The 23484-nt window shown below is 45.4% G+C and overlaps 1 pseudogene; it reads left to right on the forward strand.

Moving 5' to 3' along the window:
* Positions 1 to 2453: 2453 nt before the first annotated feature.
* Positions 2454 to 3289, forward strand: LOC149452625 (olfactory receptor 5AS1-like; annotated as a pseudogene).
* Positions 3290 to 23484: the final 20195 nt, after the last annotated feature.

Genomic DNA, 23484 nt, shown 5'->3' on the forward strand with positions numbered 1-23484 from the left:
GGTTAGCGGGAGGTCCTGCAGGTGGAGGACTCTGAGCAGGGGGAGTCAGGGGGGCTATTGACTCCATGCGGTCCTCCAGTCGGGCGCAGCGACTGTGGAAGTTCTGAAAAGCCTGGGTCAAGGTGGCCAGGTGCTGACAAATATCCTCTAGGGACGCCGGTCCACTTCCTGGCTCTGTCATGGCCGCAAGGTACTGTTATGATCCGCCAGGTGGTGCCTCAGGCTGCCAACTGACAGACCTACTCAGAGCGTGGGGTCTAAGCCCGGGCTGTGCTTTCACCAGAGCCCCTGATGGTGGGGATGGACTTGAAACAGTCCCGGGCCAGGTCACGACCTCCGAGCAGGCCCGCCAGTGGCTGAGGAGACCCTTGGGGACAGGTACCGGGAGAGCCAGATATGAAGAGGATGGCGGCCCCAGCAGGGTAGTAACGGATTGTGGGCCCGTGGGGGGTAAGCGGGGTACAGAATCGGTAGGCGAGAGTAGTCGGGTCACACGCAGGGTCAGCAGGGAAGTCAATCCGTAGAATGGTCAGGGCAATCCGGGTCAAACGCAGGAGCAGGCAGAATAGTCAGGACAATCCGGGTCAAAACGCAGGAGCAGGCAGAGTAGTCAGGACAATCCGGGTCAAACGCAGGAGCAGGCAGAATAGTCAGGGTCAATCAGGGTCACAGGATAGGTGCAGGAACTCAGGATCACAGAAGACCTTGCGGCAATCTGTGACAGTGCAGGGCATCTATAAATAGTGCGCCCTGCACTGTCATTGGCCGGCTAGGACGCGCCCCCGGCTGTCATTGGACGCCTGAGGCGCGCCCGCGGCTCCTACTGCGCATGCGCGGCGTCCTGTCATCCGCGGCTCGCCGGGACCAAGTGCCCGTGTCCCGGCGCGAGCCGCCGCCACTGCGCATGCGCGAGGGACGGAGCCGCGATCGCGGACCCTGGAGCCGTGGTCCCTGACACTCATTTTGGTCCTGACCTGTGGCGGATTAGCTAGCTATGACTGTTTCAATCAATTTAGGGTCACGCTGTATAGAATAAAACATTAAAAATGCATTTTCCATTGTGAATTCATAAGTCTATTTTCCCATCCATCCATTTGTCAACCCAATATCAAATGAATTCATTAAAATTGTTCACATTTTTAAATGTGACTTATTCTTTATTGATAGATCTATATGTTTTTATTATATGTTTATCATTTATAAATACATTAATTCAAAATATAAGTACGGTATATATTTTACATGACATGCAGTCTCAATACCAAAGGTTCCAAAATGGGAAAAGCATGCTTGGTCTCTGTGGTGTCTACAATACTTATCCATGTATTCTCCAAAGACATAATTGGCACGTAGCTCAAGTGTATAAATAATCTGTGTGCAGGTCACTGACTTTTAACCATAGAATTTACTTATAAAACTACAACTGCACACTCTGATTGGAGGTTACACTTGGCCAGATAAGTTACATTTCTTTTTCACTTTACCTTGTTATCTGTATTGATTACACATGCTTAGTAAACATTACTACTGGCTATTTGAATAGATTTCACTGTCTTTAGGTATGTATAAATAAAGTAGATAGAAACCCTAATTTACTGACATTTTGTTCATTAAAGCACTGTGTATAATTTATTTATTTTTTTATTTTAGTTTTTTATTTTAATAAAATGCTTGTTTTTACCTTTTTTTATCCTTTGCAGCCACTTCCTGTCTACAGGCACAGAACTGATGCTTGAATAGAATATCTTAGGGGGGCATTTCTGATGGTTGCAACAGTGGACCAAGCCTGTATAATGTGTGTTGAAATGGCTACTTATAGTCCTTGTGACAAGGTGACAATGTAGTAGTTGGCAATCAGGGACAAAATGTTGTCACAGGCAGCACATGAACAAGGACCTTTGTGGCAAGATCATCAGGTATGGTGAAAGCAGCACTTTTATATGTAATAAACATGACAATTGAAATTACATTAACGCGGTCAAGCTTCATTGGGATTACAGTTTTGGGTTTACACAAATTTTAAATGAACTTTAACATCAATAAATGGTGAAGGCCAATACACGTAAGAGGATCCTACTACAAAAAAGAAGGAAAGACCTTTACTAATTTATAAAATTTGCCTTTGTCTGCCCAATTCTGTTGGTGTCCACCACTTTGAATAAAGAATGTTATGCCATTTTCAAACCTGCAGTTATTTCTCTATGTGCTTTTTCACACACCCCTCAAAATAGTTGAACTATTTCTGACATCTCAGTACCACCTAAGCACCGAAAAAACCCCACAAGGAAATGTTGAAAAATAACATCACCACCATCCACCTTCTCGGCTTCCCAGGACTTCATAACTTCAAATTTCTGTTTTCATCACTTTTGCTCCTCTGTTACTGTTTGATTTTGTTTGCAAATACGTTAATAATTATTCTCGTTTCTATAAGTAAAAATCTTCAGTCTCCTATGTACATCTTCCTCACTCAGTTGTCCATTTTCGACATTTTACTTGCTACTGATATCCTTCCAAATATGATTCATATTACCCTATATGAAGAGGAATCTATTCCACTTATTTCCTATATTATTCAGTTTTGTCTTTTCAGTTCCATAGAATGTTCAGAGTGTCTTCTTCTCACTGTGATGTCTTGTGATCGATGTGGCTATCTGTAACCCGCTGCATTACCACTCTGTAGTAAATGATTTGTTTTGTTTCATATCCATTGTCTCAACTTGGACAATTGGAAATTTAATTCTCTTGCTCAATGCAGTATCTATCTGCAGGTTACATTTCTGCAGGTTTAGTTTTATTGACCATTTCTTTTGTGATTTTGCCCCCCTTGTTAGCCTTTCGTGTTCAAATACTTTTATAATTAGATTGCAGACTCTCATATTGTGCTTCTTTATAGTTGCCTGTCCATTTCTAATAATAGTGATATCTTATCTATGCATTATCTTTACAATTTTGAAAATCAAGTCAGCTCAAGGTAGGCAGAAGGCTTTCTTCACCTGCAGCTCACACTTGACGGCAGTCTCCATATTTTATGGGACTTTAATTTCTGTTTATGTGGTCCCAACAGATGGTCAGTTAGTCATTTTAAGTAAAATTCTGTCTCTTCTTTATACCGTGGTGACTCCATTGCTGAATCCAGCTATTTATACTATACGGAATAAAGACTTCAAGAAAGCATTTGAAAAATTGAGAACTCTAGTGGTGTAAGTTCAACCTACAAGAGCAGCCTTTCAACACAGAGGAACCCGTGGAGTGTCTTTCTGGTCTCTGGGAATCCCTACCAATAATGTCTATGTCTGCAACTCATGATATATTAGTGTGATGGTCAATGGGAAAAAAAGATAGCTAAAAAGATCAATGGTGTCCACAGGAACTTATATGAAAAGCAGAAATTGCTCATTGCTCAAGGAACCCCTAGCAACATCTAAAGGAAATCTAAGGCTCCATGGAACCCTGGTTAACCACTTCCATACCAGACACTTTTACCCCCTTCCTGCCCAGGCCAATTTTCAGGGTTTCAGCGCTCTCACACTTTGAATGACAATTGCGCGGTCATACAACATTGTACCCAAACTACAATTTTATCATTTTCTTCACACAACTAGAGCTTTCTTTTGGTGGTATTTAATCACCGCTGGGGTTTTTATTTTTTGCTAAATTAACAAAAAAAGACCAAAACTTTTGAAAAATTAACATGTTTTTCTTTGTTTCTGTTATAAAAGTTTGCAAATAAATAATTGTTCTTCATAAATTTAGACCGAGATGTATTCTGCTTCATGTCTTTGGTGAAAATAACCCAAATTAGGATGTATTATTTAGTCTGTAGGAAGGTTATAGAGTTCACAAACTATGGTATAGATCTGAAAATCGATCAATCCTGAACTACTGACAGCCAATCTAATTTCTTGAGGTCCAAGAATGTCAGAACAGTACAGATATCCCCCAAATGTCAGAACAGTACAGATATCCCCCAAATGTCAGAACAGTACAGATATCCCCCAAATGTCAGGACAGTACAGATATCCCCAAATGTCAGGACAGTACAGATATCCCCAAATGTCAGGACAGTACAGATATCCCCCCAAATGTCAGGACGGTACAGATATCCCCCAAATGTCAGGACAGTACAGATATCCCCCAAATGTCAGGACAGTACAGATATCCCCCCAAATGTCAGGACGGTACAGATATCCCCCAAATGTCAGAACAGTACAGATATCCCCCAAATGTCAGGACAGTACAGATATCCCCCAAATGTCAGAATGGTACAGATATCCCCCAAATGTTTGGACGGTACAGATATCCCCCAAATGTCAGGACAGTACAGATATCCCCCTAAATGTCAGAACAGTACAGATATCCCCCAAATGTCAGAACAGTACAGATATCCCCCAAATGTCAGAACAGTACAGATATCCCCCAAATGTCAGGACAGTACAGATATCCCCCAAATGTCAGAACAGTACAGATATCCCCCAAATGTCAGAACAGTACAGATATCCCCCAAATGTCAGGACAGTACAGATATCCCCCAAATGTCAGAACAGTACAGATATCCCCCAAATTACCCATTTTTGCAAAGTAGACAGTCCGACGTACTTCATAAGAGGCATGGCAAGTTTTTTGAAGCTGTAATTTTTTTGTCAGAATTTTTCGGAAAATGAAGACATTAAAAAAATTACTATTTTTTTTTTATATACAGTCACCAGTGCAGTACAGCATCATCATATAACTGACATGGCGGTGATCAGGGGCACTGACTGGTGACAATACGAAAAAAAAATTGATAATTGAATCTTTTTTTAGATTTTTTTTTTCATATTTCATTATGACCAAAGTAGTTCCCTGAGCTGTGGTTGATTTACCTCCCATTTGTTGGTGCCTACGTGGCCACATGGAACTTTACATTGGTTTTAGCAAGAGTTCCCTGAGACCTAAAAATATGTTAAGGGTACCTCTGAGGTAAAAAGATTGAGAATGTCTATTCTAGAGACTTCCTCAATCAGAAAGAAACAGGAATACATTTAATTTTGCACTTTCATTTTTAATAATTTCGTACATTTTTTAAGGTAGAAGAATTAAATAAAAGTGTAATAATACAAAATAATAAAGTAACAAAGTAGTAATATCGGTAGTTACTGCAGTTTTGTAGATTCTTCAGAATACATAATAAAGAACAGTACACTAGTAATAGAATGTAGTGGCATTGAATCTGGTGGCATTTTATCAAACTATTCTATATGGTCTACAATGTCTTTCAAATAATTACATCTTTAGGTTCACATATGCATATTGATTATTGGGGAAAAAAAGATTTTCTTCAGATCTCTCTGCATAAGGGCCAGCTCTGATATGATGAAGTAAATGCTCTGATATTGATTGGCTGCAGTAAAATAGTGCTTCTTCTGACCACCAACCTCGCTAAATGTGAAAGTCTGTCATAGCTGACATGCTTATGGATGTATTTGTATTGCATTGGGGGCAACCTCATCCAATCTGCTTCAGTTTTGGTGCTATTGAAACAATTTTTTAAAAATTCCAAAATTATCAAAAATTTCTTGGGAAGGCCAATAATTGACAATGGTGGGTAGAACCATTTGGCACTTGCAGCCTTTCATTTACGGTTGTTTTATGCCAAACAGAAGATATATAAGCTATAGAAATCTATACATAGATCAAAGCCAAGGGGTCAGTTTAAAAAGTAGCAATATGGTTGTGCCACAATCATAGCCCTGTACTCTGCTGAAATATGCTGAAATGTGAACTCTAAGTGCAATAAAATTGAATGGAAATTGTGTTAAAAAAAAAAAGTCATACCGTGACCTCTATTTGATGAATGAGCTGCAAAATTTAGGAGTACTGGGATGTACTGGGACAGAGAGTGAATAGCAATATCCACTCTCCATTATGAATTATCATACAGGATTTATATAGCGCCAACAGTTTGCTCAGCGCTTTACAATATAACGGGAGACAATACAGCAACAATACAGTTCAATACAAGAGGGAAAGGAGGGCCCTGCTCCTTGGAGCTTACAATCTAGGAGGGAGGGGCTAGTGGTACAAAAGGTAATAACTGTGGGGGATGGACTGGTTGGAAGAGTAGAAGATTCCATTATTAGCTGAGGCTTCCCTGAAGAGATCGGTTTTCAGAGATCACCTAAAAGTGAGCAGAGTAGGCGATAGTCTGATAAATTGGGGTAGAGAATTCCAGAGGATGGGGGAAGCTCTGGAGAAGTCCTGGAGACGAGCATGGGAGGAGGAGACAAGGGAGCTAGAGAGCGGGAGGTCATACGAGGAGCGGAGGGTACGGTTATTTGTCCTTTCACCCCCAAATCCAATCACTGTCCAAATCTTGTAGACTTCACCTCCGCAACATCTCCAAAATACGGCCATTCTTAACCACGAAAACCACTAAGCAACTTATTCACTCCCTTGTTATCTCTCTCCTTGACTATTGTAACTCCCTCCTCATTGGCCTACCTAATCGCAGGCTATCCCCTCTTCAGTTTATCATGAACGCTGCTCCCAGACTCATCCATCTTACTAACCGTTCTGTATCTGCCATTCGTCTCTGCCAATCCCTGCACTAACCTCCACCCCTCTCTGCCAATCCCTCCACTGGCCTCCACTCAGTGTCCTCCATCCCTCTCTGCCAATCCCTCCACTGGCTTTCCATTTCCCAACGGATAAAATTCAAAGCATTAACAATAATATATAAAGCCATTTATAACTCCGCCCCCAATTACATCAATGATCTTGTCTCCAAATATCACCGAAACCGTCCTCTCCACTCCTCGCAAGACCTCCTACTCTCTAGCTCCCTTGTCTCCTCCTCCCATGCTCATACCCAGGACTTCTCCATAGCTTCCTCCATCCTCTGGAACTCTCTACCCCAATTTATCAGAGTATCGCCTACTCTGCTCACTTTTAGGCGATCTCTGAAAACCTCTCTCTTCAGGGAAGCCTATCCTGCCCTCAGCTAATAATGGAATCTTCTACTCTTCCAACCAGTCCATCCCCCACAGTTACTACCTTTTGTACCACTAGCCCCTCCCTCCTAGATTGTAAGCTCCAAGGAGCAGGGACCTCCTATCCCTCTTGTATTGATCTGTATTGTTGCTGTATTGTCTCCCGTTATATTGTAAAGCGCTGAGCAAACTGTTGGCACTATATAAATCCTGTATAATAATAATATGAATGGACAGAAATAGACAAAAACAAGGTACAATGATGCATAGTTACACAGTTAACCTAGATGAAAAAAAGACACTAATCCATCCAGTCCAACCAACATAAAAAAACAAAAAAAAACAGCCACAAACCTTCATATGCACTATCCTATACCCACAGTTGAGGCAAAGGAGGGCAAAAAATAAAACAATAAAGCTTGATCCAATTTGGTGGCAAATCCCCTGTTGGCAATCACAGAGGTCAGACGTTTCCTGTAGTTGACCCCCAGGTTTGCACACATCTCAGAAGGGATTTTGGCCCACTCATCTTGGCAGATCCTCTCCAAGTCATTAAGGTTTGGTGGCTGACGTTTGGCAACTCGAACTTTCAGCTCCCTCCACAGATTTTCAATCGGATTAAGGTCTGGAGACTGGCTAGGCCACTCCAGGACCTTAATGTGCTTCTTCTTGAGCCACTCCTTTGTTGCCTTGGCCGTGTGTTTTGGGTCATTGTCATGCTGAAACACCCATCCATGACCCATTTTCAATGCCCTGGCTGAGGGAAGAAGGTTGACGGCACATTGTCCCATCCATTGTCCATTTGATGCTGTGCAGTTGTCCTGTCCCCTTAGCAAAAAAACACCCCCAAAGTTGTTTGACAGTTGGGATGGTGTTCTTGGGGTCATAGGCAGCATTCCTCCTCCTCCAAATACAGCAAGTTGAGTTGATGCCAAAAAGCTGGATTTTGGTCTCATCTGACCACAACACTTTCAACCAGTCCTCCTCTGCATCATTCAGATGTTCAGTGACAAACTTCAGACAGGTCTGGACATGTGCTTTCTTGAGGGACTTTGCGGGGACTGCAGGATTTCACTCCTTGTCGGCGTAGTGTGTTACCAATTGTTTTCTTAGTGACTGTGGTCCCAGCTGCCTGGAGATCATTGACAAGATCCTCACGTGTAGTTCTGGGATGATTCCTCACTGTTCTCATGATCATTGACACTCCACGAGGTGAGATCTTGCATGGTGCACCAGACCTAGGGAGACTGACAGTTGTTTTGTGTTTCTTCCATATGTGAATGATTGCACCAACTGTTGTCACCTTCTCACCAAGCTGCTTGGCCATAGTTTGGTAGCTCAGTCCAGCCTTGTGTAGGTCTACAATCTTGTCCCTGACATCATTGGACTTTGGTCTTTGCCATGGTGGAGAGTTTGGAATCTGATTGTTTGATTGCTCCTGTGGACAGGTGTCTTTTATACAGGTAACAAAATGGGATTAGCAGCACTCCCTTTAAGAGACTGCTTCTAATCTCAGCTTGTTACCTGTATGAAAGACACCTGGTAGCCAGAAATCCTGCTGAATGATAGGGGATCAAATCCTTATTTCCCTCATGAACATGCAAATCAGTCATCATTGGTTAGACATGCATTTCTTTTGATTTTTGTGTTGCTATTCTGTCTCTCAGTGTTACAATACACCAAACATTCGATGTTTAGACCGATCATTTCTTTGTGAGTGGGCGAACATTCAAAATCAGCAGGGGATCAAATACATATTTCCTTCACTGTATGTGTGAAAACGTTGATTGAGATACACACGTTACATATCACCACACACGCCAGAGTGAGAGCAATAATTCTAGCACCAGACCTCCTCCATAACACTAAACGGATGACCTATAGGGGGGCTTTTGAATCATCACCAATAGAAAATATAGGGTACTGATGTTTGTCATCATTTCACAGAAACACACAAGCTTAAAGTTTGACATGTTTGGTATCTATTTACTCAACAAAACCTCATCTTCAATATTTTACCAAAAAAATGGGTAATTTATTTCATTTGTTTTCCCTAAAATTTACTTTAGTGTGTTTTTTACTGAAATTTTATGTGTTCTAGACATTTTTGCGAGAATGTCGTATTACATAAAAAATTTGTAACTCAAGTATTTTGTTCTCCAGAAAGTCTGCTTTAAGAAAAATATATAATATTTGGGGGTTTTGTTTAATCTTCGGGACTAAAATAATTTTTTAAATGTGTGCAAAAAATGCAAAAGCAGCTCTGGCAGCGAAAGGGTTAGATGTTTCCTGAGATACTCTGTAAGGGAAAGAGCAAAGCAACTCTTAGGGGCCCATTAAATCAAAGACTGCACATGTATAAAGCACGATGATATCATTTACAAATAGAAATTTCTTGACAGCAAAGCCTGTCAAATGAAGTAAAAAACAATAACAGACTTTCCCTCAGCTCTGATTTTTTTCATTTGCAAAAGGTTAATAGATTCCTGAATTAGCTCCATTATTAACCACTTGCCCTCCAGAGGATTCCCCCTCCCCCTTCCTGACCAGGCCATTCTTTGCTGTACGTCGCTGTGTTACTTTAACTGAGAATTGCGCGGTCATGCAACGCTGCACCCAAATGAAATTTACATAATTTTTTTCCCCCACAAATTGACCTTTATTTCAGTGTTTTTTTATTTTTTGTGCTATAAACAAAAAAATTCCAACAATTTTTTAAAAAAACTATTATTGCTATTAAACATATCCAGTGAAAACATATAAAAATCAAATACATTTCAGCCAAAATGTATTTTACTCCATGTATTTGCTTAAAAAAATCCCAATATGTGTAAACTAATTGGTTTACGTGAAAGTTATAGCGTTTACAAATAGCGGTATATATATGGACATTTTTTATTTTGTTTTACTAGTAGTGGCGGCGATCAGCGACTTATAGCAGAACTGCAGCGAGCATTTTGACACTGGGGGGGGACTGACAAACTGTCACTGAAATTCCCAGAAACATCAATACAGTGATCAGTGCTAATAAAATGCACTGACACTGTACTAAGGGCACTGGGCAGGAAGGGGTTAACATCTGGGGCGATCAAAGGGTTAACTGTGAGCATTGTGTGCTTTACTGTGTGGGCTGTGTGTGCTTTACACTGTAAGTATTGAGTACATACAGGCCTCTCCTCCGTCGTTAATACTCAGAGATCGCCTGGTGCCGGTGGGGAATTTAAAGGAGAAGTATGGCCAAAGCTCTTCTGGTCATACGTCTCCCATGGGGACAGGAGTGCATTTAGTTCTGCATTCCTGTAACCCAGATTCAGCTGACAGAGGGCTAAAGCTTATGAAAGTTTTTATTTTAAATTTCCCACACTTCTCTTTTAAGTCTACTGTATATATTACTTATATTTAACTAGTCGGGTACCATCCTGAAATACCCCTTCATTATCAGGTCATTATTCAATTTCCAACACTGTGATAGTTTGGCTAACAATTACTCCGTCATGCAACATCATACCAAACAAATGTCATGTCATTATTTTCAGACACATAGAGCTTTCAATTGGTAGTATTTTATAGCCACTATTTTCTCCTACCTTAAGTTATAAAACACTTCAAATTAAAAAGCCAGAACTAGGTGATCTAATTTTTTCTCACAATTATTTGGAAAAGAAGAAACATGCTATTTTTGGGGGAGGTAAATCATGAAGCCTGGTAATAATGCACTTAAAGTGTTCCTAAACCCCGGACCCTGCATTCACTATATCCACTCTCCCACAGTACACAGAACATGGAAATGCAATTATTTTAGTACATATAAACTGCTAAATACCTTTTCCCTTCAGCAGTTAGAGCAGTCTTGAGACTTCTATCAGTGTCCAGAAAAGCACTGATTAAAGCTTGTACAAATAATTTTAATTCTCCCCTATGAGGCTACATGACCCCTGACCCTCTTTCTGGACAGAGCTGATTGGCCCTGTGCTGATTACATCCACGCTTCCAAAAAAGAAAACAAAACTTCCTAGCAATACACACCAAACTGAGCATGTGCAGCTTGCCTCCAGGCTTCTGCTTTACCAGGAGATATATTGGGGGCAGTAGAAGAAGGGAAGGATGAGAGAAGAGAGGATCAAACATATCTTTTCCCTTCAGCAGTTAGAGCAGTCTTGTGACTTCTATCAGTGTCCAGCAGAGCACTGGTTAAAACTTATATGAAGAGTTTTAATTCTCCACTATGAGGCTACATGACCCCTGACCCTCTTTCTGGACAGAGCTGATTGGCCCTGTGCAGATTACATGCACGCTTCCAATAAAGAAAAAAAAACTTCCTAGCAATACACACCAAACTGAGCATGTGCAACTTGCCTCTAAGCTTCTGCTTTACCAGGAGATATATTGGGGGCAATAGAAGAAGGGAAGGATGAGAGAAGACAGGATCAAACATCCTTTTTACTCGAATTGGAGGATTAAGGCCTTAGCTTCCACAGTGAGTATAACAAGCATGCTTTACTGCATCTACAGACTGATTGTACTGTTGTGGGTGTAGTAACACCTCAAGTACTGTACAATTCATACACAGAGTGAGGAGGAGGTGGAGGTGTTAATGTACATACAGTGGGAAGATGGAGATAAAAGATGAGGTAAAAAGATTACCCTCCAAAGTGAGGGAAATCCTTGGTTGTCACCAGGATCACCAGGACCAGTGTCCCTATTGGAAGTCCTCCCCTCTATTCCCACTATGGTGACAACTAGAGATGAGCGAAGAAATGAAAAATTCGATTCGACTGATTCGGCGAATTCGCGGACAATATTCGATTCGAGTCGAATAAATTCGCTGTGAATTTAACTTAAAAAAGGGTGTTTCTAGGCTTCAGAGAGCCTTTATATTAGTGCAGAACACTGTACCTTTAATTTAAATGCCCTTGGAGTCTGCTGGGGAAGAGAAATAATACTGTCACTCAGTATGACATGCAGATGAGTGCCGTCGATCTTAGAATCACCGCACACTTCACTCATTTGGCCAGTCACGGGGCCAAAACCAGTGTTTGGAGCCACAGTGTGGCGGTGGAGGCAGCAGCAATGGGAGGCCATACAGCAACCTATGACAAAATGGAAACCAGCAGGAGTGTGAGGAGACCTCAAAGTGGCACATGGCAGAGTGGGAGCAATGGGAGGCGGTACAAGGACCCATGTCACACTGTGGACCCAGCAGCAGCGTGACGAGGCGGTACGGGGGCCCATTGCAGATTTGGGGCCTGGCAGCACCTATGGGAGGACTGTAATCTGCCAGCAACCTATGACAAAATGGAAACCAGCAGGAGTGTGAGGAGACCTGAAAGTGGCACATGGCAGAGTGGGAGCAATGGGAGGCGGTACAGGGACCCATGTCACACTGTGGACCCAGCAGCAGCATGACCAGGCGGTACGGGGGCCCATGGCAGATTACAGGCCTGGCAGCAGCAATGGGAGGCCCGTAATCTGCCAGCACCCTATGACAAAAAATGGAACACACCAGCAGTGTGTGAGGAGACCTGAAAGTGGCACATGGCAGAGTGTGGCGATGGAGACAGCAGCAATGGGAGGCCGTACAGGGACCCATGAGAGACTGTGGACCTGGAAGCAGCATGAGGAGGCGGTATAGGGGCCCATGGCAGATTAGGGGCCTGGCAGCAGCTATAGGAGGCCCGTAATCTGCCAGCACCCTATGACAAAAAATTGAACACACCAGCAGTGTGTGAGGAGACCTGAAAGTGGCACATGGCAGAGTGTGGCGATGGAGACAGCAGCAATGGGAGGCCGTACAGGGACCCATGAGAGACTCTGGACCTGGCAGCAGCATGAGGAGGCGGTATAGGGGCCCATGGCAGATTAGGGGCCTGGCAGCAGCTATAGGAGGCCCGTAATCTGCCAGCACCCTATGACAAAAAATTGAACACACCAACAGTGTGTGAGGAGACCTGAAAGTGGCACATGGCATGAGAGACTCTGGACCTGGCAGCAGCATGAGGAGGCGGTATATAGGGGCCCATGGCAGATTAGGGGCCTGGCAGCAGCTATGGGAGGCCCGTAATCTGCCAGCACCCTATGTCAAAAAATTGAAAACACAAGCAGTGTGAAGAGACCTGAATGTGGCACATGGCAGAGTGTGGCGATGGAGACAGCAGCAATGGGAGGCCGTACAGGGACCCATGACACACTCTGGACTTGGCAGCAGCATGAGGAGGCGGTATAGGGGCCCATGGCAGATTAGGGGCCTGGCAGCAGCTATGGGAGGCCCGTAATCTGCCAGCACCCTATGTCAAAAAATTGAACACACCAGCAGTGTGAGGAGACCTGAAAGTGGCACATGGCAGAGTGTGGCGATGGAGACAGCAGCAATGGGAGGCCGTACAGGGACCCATGAGAGACTGTGGACCTGGCAGCAGCATGAGGAGGCGGTATATAGGGGCCTATGGCAGATTAGGGGCCTGGCAGCAGCTATAGGAGGCCCGTAATCTGCCAGCACCCTATGTCAAAAAATTTAAAACACAAGCAGTGTGAAGAGACCTGAATGTGGCACATGGCAGAGTGTGGCGATGGAGACAGCAGCAATGGGAGGCCGTACAGGGACCCATGACAGACTCTGGACCTGGCAGCAGCATGAGGAGGCGGTATATAGGGGCCCATGGCAGATTAGGGGCCTGGCAGCATCTATGGGAGGCCCGTAATCTGCCAGCACCCTATGTCAAAAAATTCAACACACCAGCAGTGTGTGAGGAGACCTGAAAGTGGCACATGGCAGAGTGTGGCGATGGAGACAGCAGCAATGGGAGGCCGTACAGGGACCCATGAGAGACTCTGGACTTGGCAGCAGCATGAGGAGGCGGTATATAGGGGCCCATGGCAGATTAGGGGCCTGGCAGCATCTATGGGAGGCCCGTAATCTGCCAGCACCATATGACAAAAAATGTAACACACCAGCAGTGTGAGGAGACCTGAAAGTGGCACATGGCAGAGTGTGGCGATGGAGACAGCAGCAATGGGAGGCCGTACAGGGACCCATGAGAGACTGTGGACCTGGCAGCAGCATGAGGAGGCGGTATAGGGGCCCATGGCAGATTAGGGGCCTGGCAGCAGCTATGGGAGGCCCGTAATCTGCCAGCACCCTATGTCAAAAAATTGAACACACCAGCAGTGTGAGGAGACCTGAAAGTGGCACATGGCAGAGTGTGGCGATGGAGACAGCAGCAATGGGAGGCCGTACAGGGACCCATGAGAGACTGTGGACCTGGCAGCAGCATGAGGAGGCGGTATATAGGGGCCTATGGCAGATTAGGGGCCTGGCAGCAGCTATAGGAGGCCCGTAATCTGCCAGCACCCTATGTCAAAAAATTCTACACACCAGCAGTGTGAGGAGACCTGAAAGTGGCACATGGCAGAGTGTGGCGATGGAGACAGCAGCAATGGGAGGCCGTACAGGGACCCATGAGAGACTCTGGACCTGGCAGCAGCATGAGGAGGCGGTATATAGGGGCCCATGGCAGATTAGGGGCCTGGCAGCAGCTATGGGAGGCCCGTAATCTGCCAGCACCCTATGTCAAAAAATTGAAAACACAAGCAGTGTGAAGAGACCTGAATGTGGCACATGGCAGAGTGTGGCGATGGAGACAGCAGCAATGGGAGGCCGTACAGGGACCCATGACACACTCTGGACTTGGCAGCAGCATGAGGAGGCGGTATAGGGGCCCATGGCAGATTAGGGGCCTGGCAGCAGCTATGTGAGGCCCGTAATCTGCCAGCACCCTATGACAAAAAATGTAACACACCAGCAGTGTGAGGAGACCTGAAAGTGGCACATGGCAGAGTGTGGCGATGGAGACAGCAGCAATGGGAGGCCGTACAGGGACCCATGAGAGACTGTGGACCTGGCAGCAGCATGAGGAGGCGGTATAGGGGCCCATGGCAGATTAGGGGCCTGGCAGCAGCTATGGGAGGCCCGTAATCTGCCAGCACCCTATGTCAAAAAATTGAACACACCAGCAGTGTGAGGAGACCTGAAAGTGGCACATGGCAGAGTGTGGCGATGGAGACAGCAGCAATGGGAGGCCGTACAGGGACCCATGACAGACTCTGGACCTGGCAGCAGCATGAGGAGGCGGTATATAGGGGCCCATGGCAGATTAGGGGCCTGGCAGCATCTATGGGAGGCCCGTAATCTGCCAGCACCCTATGTCAAAAAATTCAACACACCAGCAGTGTGTGAGGAGACCTGAAAGTGGCACATGGCAGAGTGTGGCGATGGAGACAGCAGCAATGGGAGGCCGTACAGGGACCCATGAGAGACTCTGGACTTGGCAGCAGCATGAGGAGGCGGTATATAGGGGCCCATGGCAGATTAGGGGCCTGGCAGCATCTATGGGAGGCCCGTAATCTGCCAGCACCCTATGACAAAAAATGTAACACACCAGCAGTGTGAGGAGACCTGAAAGTGGCACATGGCAGAGTGTGGCGATGGAGACAGCAGCAATTGGAGGCCGTACAGGGACCCATGAGAGACTGTGGACCTGGCAGCAGCATGAGGAGGCGGTATAGGGGCCCATGGCAGATTAGGGGCCTGGCAGCAGCTATGGGAGGCCCGTAATCTGCCAGCACCCTATGTCAAAAAATTGAACACACCAGCAGTGTGAGGAGACCTGAAAGTGGCACATGGCAGAGTGTGGCGATGGAGACAGCAGCAATGGGAGGCCGTACAGGGACCCATGAGAGACTCTGGACCTGGCAGCAGCATGAGGAGGCGGTATATAGGGGCCTATGGCAGATTAGGGGCCTGGCAGCAGCTATAGGAGGCCCGTAATCTGCCAGCACCCTATGTCAAAAAATTCTACACACCAGCAGTGTGAGGAGACCTGAAAGTGGCACATGGCAGAGTGTGGCGATGGAGACAGCAGCAATGGGAGGCCGTACAGGGACCCATGAGAGACTCTGGACCTGGCAGCAGCATGAGGAGGCGGTATATAGGGGCCCATGGCAGATTAGGGGCCTGGCAGCAGCTATGGGAGGCCCGTAATCTGCCAGCACCCTATGTCAAAAAATTGAAAACACCAGCAGTGTGAAGAGACCTGAATGTGGCACATGGCAGAGTGTGGTGATGGAGACAGCAGCAATGGGAGGCCGTACAGGGACCCATGACACACTCTGGACTTGGCAGCAGCATGAGGAGGCGGTATAGGGGCCCATGGCAGATTAGGGGCCTGGCAGCAGCTATGGGAGGCCCGTAATCTGCCAGCACCCTATGTCAAAAAATTGAACACACCAGCAGTGTGAGGAGACCTGAAAGTGGCACATGGCAGAGTGTGGCGATGGAGACAGCAGCAATGGGAGGCCGTACAGGGACCCATGAGAGACTCTGGACCTGGCAGCAGCATGAGGAGGCGGTATATAGGGGCCCATGGCAGATTAGGGGCCTGGCAGCAGCTATGGGAGGCCCGTAATCTGGCAGCACCCTATGTCAAAAAATTCAACACACCAGCAGTGTGTGAGGAGACCTGAAAGTGGCACATGGCAGAGTGTGGCGATGGAGACAACCCACCGACTGTTTTGCTCGCTGCCAAGCTGCCACCCTCTTCTCCTGATGATGCGGAAGCAATAGCCTGATGACGACGAAGCTGCCAAGTGCGATCAGCCTCATCATCATCAATTAGGGTCTCCGCCTCACTACTAGCCCCCTCGGCTGCGTGTGGGTCAGGAGACAGACCTGTCTCTAGACCGGCTACCGAGCCACTCTCCTCGCCACTACTTCTTCGCCTGGCTGCTGAAGAGGCGGATGTCTCCCCCCGTTCCTGACCGCCCTCTGTTAGCTCTTCCTCACTGTACTGGATGACACCGGGAGCACTAGCCTCTGGCTGCGAATAGTGCTGCCTCGACCCCTTCCTCTGCTGCCACGTCTGCTCGCTCCTAAAACATTGCCTCCTCTGCCACTCCTCTGCATGTTGTCTGACATACTCTTTAATTAAACGATTCTGTGTCCCTGAGTAACAATTCTGTGTCCCTGAGTAACGTTTCTGTGGCCCTAAGTAACATTTCTGTGGCCCTCAGTAACAATTCTGTCTGTCCCTGAGTAACAATTCTGTGTCTGTCCCTGAGTAACAATTCTGTGTCCCTCAGTAACAATTCTGTGTCCCTCAGTAAAAATTCTGTGTCCCTCAGTAACAATTCTGTGTCCCTCAGTAACAATTCTGTGTCTGTGCGAGTAACAATTCTGTGGCCCTAAGTAACAGTTCTGTGGCCCTCAGTAACAGTTCTGTGTCCCTGAGTAACAATTCTGTGTCTGTGCGAGTAACAATTCTGTGGCCCTAAGTAACAGTTCTGTGGCCCTCAGTAACAATTCTGTGTCCCTGATTAACGTTTCTGTGGCCCCAAGTAACGGTTCTGTGGCCCTCAGTAACAATTCTGTGTCCCTGATTAACGTTTCTGTGGCCCCAAGTAACGGTTCTGTGGCCCTCAGTAACAATTCTGTGTCCCTGATTAACGTTTATGTGGCCCTAAGTAACGGTTCTGTGGCCCTCAGTAACAATTCTGTGTCCCTGAGTAACAATTCTGTGTCTGTGCGAGTAACAATTCTGTGGCCCTAAGTAACAGTTCTGTGGCCCTCAGTAACAATTCTGTGACTGTGCGAGTAACAATTCTGTGTCTGTGCGAGTAACAATTCTGTGGCCCTAAGTAACGGTTCTGTGGCCCTCAGTAACAATTCTGTGTCCCTGTGTAACAATTCTGTGTCTGTGCGAGTAACAATTCTGTGGCCCTAAGTAACAGTTCTGTGGCCCTCAGTAACAATTCTGTGTCTGTGCGAGTAACAATTCTGTGTCTGTGCGAGTAACAATTCTGTGGCCCTAAGTAACAGTTCTGTGGCCCTCAGTAACAGTTCTGTGTCCCTGAGTAACAATTCTGTGTCTGTGCGAGTAACAATTCTGTGGCCCTAAGTAACAGTTCTGTGGCCCTCAGTAACAATTCTGTGTCTGTGCGAGTAACAATTCTGTGTCTGTGCGAGTAACAATTCTGTGGCCCTAAGTAACAGTTCTGTGGCCCTCAGTAACAGTTCTGTGTCCCTGAGTAACAATTCTGTGTCTGTGCGAGTAACAATTCTGTGGCCCTAAGTAACAGTTCTGTGGCCCTCAGTAACAATTCTGTGTCCCTGATTAACGTTTATGTGGCCCTAAGTAACGGTTCTGTGGCCCTCAGTAACAATTCTGTGTCCCTGAGTAACAATTCTGTGTCTGTGCGAGTAACAATTCTGTGGCCCTAAGTAACAGTTCTGTGGCCCTCAGTAACAATTCTGTGTCTGTGCGAGTAACAATTCTGTGTCTGTGCGAGTAACAATTCTGTGGCCCTAAGTAACAGTTCTGTGGCCCTCAGTAACAATTCTGTGTCTGTGCGAGTAACAATTCTGTGTCTGTGCGAGTAACAATTCTGTGGCCCTAAGTAACAGTTCTGTGGCCCTCAGTAACAATTCTGTGTCTGTGCGAGTAACAATTCTGTGTCTGTGCGAGTAACAATTCTGTGGCCCTAAGTAACAGTTCTGTGGCCCTCAGTAACAGTTCTGTGTCCCTGAGTAACAATTCTGTGTCTGTGCGAGTAACAATTCTGTGGCCCTAAGTAACAGTTCTGTGGCCCTCAGTAACAATTCTGTGTCCCTGATTAACGTTTCTGTGGCCCCAAGTAACGGTTCTGTGGCCCTCAGTAACAATTCTGTGTCCCTGATTAACGTTTCTGTGGCCCCAAGTAACGGTTCTGTGGCCCTCAGTAACAATTCTGTGTCCCTGATTAACGTTTCTGTGGCCCCAAGTAACGGTTCTGTGGCCCTCAGTAACAATTCTGTGTCCCTGATTAACGTTTATGTGGCCCTAAGTAACGGTTCTGTGGCCCTCAGTAACAATTCTGTGTCCCTGAGTAACAATTCTGTGTCTGTGCGAGTAACAATTCTGTGGCCCTAAGTAACAGTTCTGTGGTCCTCAGTAACAATTCTGTGTCTGTGCGAGTAACAATTCTGTGTCTGTGCGAGTAACAATTCTGTGGCCCTAAGTAACGGTTCTGTGGCCCTCAGTAACAATTCTGTGTCCCTGTGTAACAATTCTGTGTCTGTGCGAGTAACAATTCTGTGGCCCTAAGTAACAGTTCTGTGGCCCTCAGTAACAATTCTGTGTCTGTGCGAGTAACAATTCTGTATCTGTGCGAGTAACAATTCTGTGGCCCTAAGTAACAGTTCTGTGGCCCTTAGTAACAATTCTGTGTCCCTGAGTAACAATTCTGTGTCTGTGCGAGTAACAATTCTGTGGCCCTAAGTAACAGTTCTGTGTCCCTGTGTAACAATTCTGTGTCTGTGCGAGTAACAATTCTGTGGCCCTAAGTAACAGTTCTGTGGCCCTCAGTAACAATTCTGTGTCTGTGCGAGTAACAATTCTGTGTCTGTGCGAGTAACAATTCTGTGGCCCTAAGTAACAGTTCTGTGGCCCTCAGTAACAATTCTGTGTCCCTGAGTAACAATTCTGTGTCTGTGCGAGTAACAATTCTGTGGCCCTAAGTAACAGTTCTGTGGCCCTCAATAACAATTCTGTGTCTGTGCGAGTAACAATTCTGTGGCCCTAAGTAACAGTTCTGTGGCCCTCAGTAACAATTCTGTGTCTGTGCGAGTAACAATTCTGTGTCTGTGCGAGTAACAATTCTGTGGCCCTAAGTAACAGTTCTGTGGCCCTCAGTAACAATTCTGTGTCTGTGCGAGTAACAATTCTGTGTCTGTGCGAGTAACAATTCTGTGGCCCTAAGTAACGGTTCTGTGGCCCTCAGTAACAATTCTGTGTCCCTGTGTAACAATTCTGTGTCTGTGCGAGTAACAATTCTGTGGCCCTAAGTAACAGTTCTGTGGCCCTCAGTAACAATTCTGTGTCTGTGCGAGTAACAATTCTGTGTCTGTGCGAGTAACAATTCTGTGGCCCTAAGTAACAGTTCTGTGGCCCTCAGTAACAATTCTGTGTCCCTGAGTAACAATTCTGTGTCTGTGCGAGTAACAATTCTGTGGCCCTAAGTAACAGTTCTGTGTCCCTGTGTAACAATTCTGTGTCTGTGCGAGTAACAATTCTGTGGCCCTAAGTAACAGTTCTGTGGCCCTCAGTAACAATTCTGTGTCTGTGCGAGTAACAATTCTGTGTCTGTGCGAGTAACAATTCTGTGGCCCTAAGTAACAGTTCTGTGGCCCTCAGTAACAATTCTGTGTCTGTGCGAGTAACAATTCTGTGTCTGTGCGAGTAACAATTCTGTGGCCCTAAGTAACGGTTCTGTGGCCCTCAGTAACAATTCTGTGTCCCTGTGTAACAATTCTGTGTCTGTGCGAGTAACAATTCTGTGGCCCTAAGTAACAGTTCTGTGGCCCTCAGTAACAATTCTGTGTCTGTGCGAGTAACAATTCTGTGTCTGTGCGAGTAACAATTCTGTGGCCCTAAGTAACAGTTCTGTGGCCCTCAGTAACAATTCTGTGTCCCTGAGTAACAATTCTGTGTCTGTGCGAGTAACAATTCTGTGGCCCTAAGTAACAGTTCTGTGTCCCTGTGTAACAATTCTGTGTCTGTGCGAGTAACAATTCTGTGGCCCTAAGTAACAGTTCTGTGGCCCTCAGTAACAATTCTGTGTCTGTGCGAGTAACAATTCTGTGTCTGTGCGAGTAACAATTCTGTGGCCCTAAGTAACAGTTCTGTGGCCCTCAGTAACAATTCTGTGTCCCTGAGTAACAATTCTGTGTCTGTGCGAGTAACAATTCTGTGGCCCTAAGTAACAGTTTTGTGGCCCTCAGTAACAATTCTGTGTCTGTGCGAGTAACAATTCTGTGGCCCTAAGTAACAGTTCTGTGGCCCTCAGTAACAATTCTGTGTCTGTGCGAGTAACAATTCTGTGTCTGTGCGAGTAACAATTCTGTGGCCCTAAGTAACAGTTCTGTGGCCCTCAGTAACAATTCTGTGTCTGTCCCTGAGTAACAATTCTGTGGCCCTAACTAAAGTTTCTGTGGCCCTAAGTAACAATTCTCTGGCACTCAGTAACAATTCTGTCTGTCCCTGAGTAACAATTCTGTGGCCCTAATAACGTTTCTGTGGCCCTAAGTAACAATTCTCTGGCACTCAGTAACAATTCTGTCTGTCCCTGAGTATGAATTCTGTGGCCCTAACTAGCGTTTCTTTGTCCCTAAGTAACGATTCTGTGGCCCTCATTAACAATTCTGTGTCCCTGAGTAATGGTTCTCTGTCCCTAAGTATCGTTTCTCTGTCCCCAAGTATCGTTTCTGTGGCCCTAACTCTGTCCCTGTCCCTAATACAGAGCGGTCTGCCTCTGTTCAATGACTGCAGGCAAATGAAGAATTCCAAAATGGCCGCTATTTATAGCTCGACCATTACACAGTGCTGGCTGGCTGGCTGCTGATTGGCTGATGCGATCACATGTCGTTGAGGAATGCATTATGGGTCAGCGCGCTTTGTCTGCGCGCCTTCCCAGACATCCCCGCTCCGTCGCCGCACATGTCCGCCGCCATTTTCGGAAAAATTTCGATTCGCGCGTCCGAATTAAGCTATTTTTCGGATTCGGCGCGAATCGAAATTTTTCCGATATTCGACTCGAATTCCACTTCGGCTACTTCGATTCGCTCATCTCTAGTGACAACCCAAATTTTGGGATTTTCCTTCATTCTTTTTACCCTCAGTGATAACAGTAAACAGCACAAATAGAGAGGGTGAATCACCCTAATTCAGATACCGACTGAAATAAAAACTTGAACGGTGTTCTAATCCCTCTACACTCAATAAAAAAAAAAAGTTTTGCTTTGCCTTTAGTTATGCTTTGACTTTTGACCAACACTTTTTAGACAGTCACAACAACAGTTTTTCTTTTTAATTGGAAAAATAAATTTACAGTATAAGCACTCCTGGCAGTGTTATATATATATTTTCCAGTCTCTGTTACAGGAAGATAATGGATCTTTTGTTAGAATCTCAAGATAATAAAACAAGGTTACAAGTGGACTCAAAAGTTCAAAAATGTACCTGCAACTTTTTTTTTTTACCAATGAAGCACACCACAGAACATGGTAGTGTATTGCTGCGCATTGCAGTGCTTTAAAAAACAAGCATCGGGGGGGGGGGGGGAGTATACTAAAAATTAATGGCACCATAGTAAACCAGCAAGTGTAGAGTGCATTGGGACAATTCACTAGTGTGAAGCCAACTTTGAGCCAATGACAGACTGCATGATATTTTTCATTTTTTATAGTTCCACATTTACTGAGATAAACTTATCGGCCATCAAAAGGCACTCAATAGCATGATAGAATGGTTTACAAAAATGAGCGTAAATTACACACACCGTTCACTTTATTAGGTACACTTGTGCCAAGAAAATATCCCATGACGCCACCAGCCTGAACTGTTGATGGATGGATCCATGCTTTTATGTTGTTTACACCAAATTCTGACCCAACCATCTGAATGTTGCAGCTGAGATGGAGACTCATCAGACCAGGCAACGTTTTTCCAATCTTCTATTGTCCAATTTTGGTGAGACTGTGCAAATTGTAGCCTTTGTTTCTTGTTCTGACAGGAGTGGCACCCGGTTGTCAGGGCTGGGCTCCTGCTACTTAATGAGCACCTGTTTTCTTTCAGTGCTCAGAAGCTGCTCAGCTGTCAGTTAATTACAAGCCATTCATTGTCTTCACAGTGACTCACCTGGATACCCTTTCCTGCCTCATTAGGCCAGCCTTCAGCCAGTCCTTTCTTGCTATTTTAGCAGCTTAACTCATTTCATACTTGTCCTTGCTTGGTCTATGTTCTTCTTTGTGTTCCTGCCTGTGTTCCTGTGTACAACTCTGTCTGACTAACTTCTCTTCTGGTTCCTGTTCCTGATTTTTTTGACTCCTGACTATGCTGACTTCTGGTTTCCTGACCCTTGCCCGTCTGAGTAACCACACTGGCATCCAAACCCTGGCCTCTGTTTTGACTACATTCCTGATCTATGTTATATTTGCTATTTCATTAAAGGTGTGATTTTAACTGCACTTTCTGTCTCCGCCTGGTTTATGGTTCCTTACACCGGTGTGATCTTCTGCTGCTGTAGCCCATCTGCTTCAAGTTTCAATGTGTTGTGCACTCAGAGATGGTATTCTACATACCTTGGTTGTAATGAGTGGTTATATGTGTTACTGTTGCCTTTCTCTCATCTCGAACCATTCTGTCCATTCTAGTCGACCTCTGACATCAACAAGGCATTTTTGTCCACACAACTGCCTCTCCCTGGATATTTTCTCTTTTTCGGACCATTCTCTGTAAACCCTAGAGATGGTTATACATGAAAATTCCAGTAGATCAGCAGTTTTTGGAATACTCAGACCAGCCCATCTGGCATAAACAACCATGCTACGTTCAAAGTCACTCAAATCCCCTTTCTTCCCCATTCTGAGGCTCGGTTTGAACTTCAGCAAGTCATCTTCACCACATCTGCATTCCTAAATGCATTG

This window comes from Staurois parvus, unplaced genomic scaffold, assembly GCF_062004578.1.
Source record: "Staurois parvus isolate SC_StPar_1 unplaced genomic scaffold, SC_StPar_1.0 ptg000470l, whole genome shotgun sequence".
NCBI classification, from domain to species: domain Eukaryota; kingdom Metazoa; phylum Chordata; class Amphibia; order Anura; family Ranidae; genus Staurois; species Staurois parvus.